Source organism: Protobothrops mucrosquamatus, unplaced genomic scaffold (genome assembly GCF_001527695.2).
Source record: "Protobothrops mucrosquamatus isolate PMUCROS unplaced genomic scaffold, P.Mucros_1.0 scaffold1731, whole genome shotgun sequence".
Lineage (NCBI taxonomy): Eukaryota > Metazoa > Chordata > Lepidosauria > Squamata > Viperidae > Protobothrops > Protobothrops mucrosquamatus.
Window position 1 is genome coordinate 12,001 of NW_015387878.1, and position 2,582 is coordinate 14,582.

Below are 2,582 nucleotides of genomic sequence, written 5' to 3' on the forward strand. Positions count from 1 at the left end.
TTCTTTTAAACTACCTAATGACAAAAGAGTTGTCTGGGTAGATTACTTACTAAAAAAAAAAGAATGAGTTATAATGCAGAAAAACACAAGGCAAGAAGTATAATAAAGTAAGATTACAATGTCTAATTAGGGATTTTTGAACGTTTTACTTGACTTGCTTTTAACACAATGTCTACTAAATGAGCAGAACCTACTTTCCTATTTCATACTTCTCTGAGAGCAACCTTTGGCTTAAAACCAGATGTTCATGTTGATTTTCCTCTTGAAATAAATTATAACTGCAGAAGAGAAATTAAACTTTAACCGACTACACCAAACAGAATGGTATAAAACAACTGCTGCTCCAGCCATTACTTTAAAAATCTTCCCAGTCATCTGAACAATTTTGTAGCTGATAAAAATCCTAAAGTCATGTATTTTTCAGCTAGGCAGAGAATGACCATACACGATAGTAACCTTACAAATGAAAATTGTTGATTCTTTTATTCTGCATCGGGTATTATTTATTTATAATGTTGGATTTCTGGTTAATAACTATAACAACATTTTGGTTGGGTAATCCATATTAGTGATGTTTCTTTTTCACCGAGATGTTTCTTTTTTGTGTTTCAGCATGCCAGCTTAGCAATGCATTACATTTAGCTTAACCTAGTTTATTTTGGATGAAAATAATGGACCACTAGTAGAGTTATAGATTCAGGGAACTGAGAAAACGTAGAAATAACTGCATTTACCTAACAATTTAAGTTGTAATTTTTTGGGGGGAAAACAGAAAATACAATTAGTTCTCAGCTTACCACCACAACTGAGCCCAAAAATTCTGTTGCTAAGTGAGTCAGTTGTTAAGTAAAATTTGCCCCATGTTATGATCTTTCTTACCAAGTTGTTAAGTGAATCACTGCAGTTGTTAAGTTAGTAGCACAGCTATTAAATGAATCTTCCCTATTGACTTTGCTTGTCAGATGGTCACAAAAGCTGATCTCATAACCCTGGGACACTGCAGCCATCATTTTGATTATTTGACCATGGGGATGCTGCAATGGTCTAAGTGTGAAAACAGTCATAAGTCATTTTTTTCAGTGCCGTTGTAATTTCAAATAGTCACTAAATGAACTGTTGTAAGTCAAGGACTATCTGTAGTATAAAAGACATTTGCAACGTATTTGCTCAGCTGTTGAATAAAAGCCAATAAACTCTATTGCGCATAAAAAGAGAGAAGTTATTTTAGAGTTGTGATTTCTCAGCTTCTAACTGCATCCTTGCAAAATGGCAAAACTGGATACTCTCAGAAAGTCCCTAAGCATATATGTTTGATAGAATTATTATAATTTTTAATGGCTAATGCAGCCCAAAATTCTGTTAATATTAGCCTTGTGCATGCACAGTTGCGGTTGGAGTTAGACATTGCTAATCTTCATGCATGCAAAATGGAAAAAAAGAAAGATTCCATCAGAGAAAAACGTTACATTTTTTTAATAAAAAGGCTTATTGCTACATTAAAACAAAATTTGATGTAATTGAACAGTGTCAGAGAGGTCATAGCATCTCTAAAATAGGACAAGATATTGGAATGCCTGAAATCTGCAATAGAATTCCTTTGTTTTCATTTTGCTTTCTATAGTTTGACTTTGCAGGCCATAAATTTAGATTAAAATATATTCTTTTTATCCTTTGTGGTACTGTTTCATTGATATACATATAAACATTTATGCTTAAAATTTCTTACTGTCTGTTTTCTTCAAGCTGGAAGCAATTACCATATTTTTCACAGAAATGTCACTTTGAATGGTGCAAATTCAAATAATGTGATGATAATTTCATGGGATTAATTAATCAAGGCCAACTTGTATTGTTTTTCCTTGCATCATCAACTCTTTCATTTGAACATAAGAGGAAAAACATTCCTGTTCTATCTCTTTAAATACCTTTTTAAATGCAACATAAAAGAATAGTATGGGAAATTGAAGTTAATTACAGTATATGTGTATGTAAACCTATGTACCTATTTTGTTAGCATGGTTTCAATTGCTGGTAAATTTAATTCAGGCAGGAATTGCTTTCATTACTGAGTACAGGTGAAGAAGTGTATTGTACTGCTTTATTATTTATCTTGAATTACAAGCTTTCAAGAAGTCTGCTGAAAAATAACATATTTCTCCATATTATCATCAAGGCACTACTTCACTGAAAAACCATGATTAGATTCACTTTCTTAATAATCAGAGTTCATGATTTTATTTTTTTTATTTCCATTAACTTATATGCTGCCCTTCTCCCCATGGGACTCAGGGCGGCTCACAGCATGTTAAAACAATATAAAACATTTCCCCTATAAAAGCCAATTAAAAACCAAATATTTATAGCTGTGTCTTATTAAAATCTTTAAAAATTGTCCCTATTTAAAATTCACCCTAGGTCAGTCCCGCTTGCTGAAAAAGCCATGTCTTGAGGGCGCGGCGGAAGGTTAGGAGATCCGGAATCGTCCGGATCTCGGGGGGTAGTTCGTTCCAGAGGGTGGGGGCACCCACAGAGAAGGCCCTCCCCCTGGGGGTCGCCAGCCGACATTGCTTGGCCGACGGCAC

The 2,582-nt window shown here is 34.2% G+C and overlaps 1 protein-coding gene across 1 annotated transcript in view; it reads left to right on the forward strand.

Moving 5' to 3' along the window:
- LOC107293787 (calcium uptake protein 1, mitochondrial) overlaps positions 1-2,582 on the forward strand; it is a gene marked incomplete at its 5' end in the record, with an annotated part of 11,507 nt that overhangs the window by 6,830 nt on the left and 2,095 nt on the right.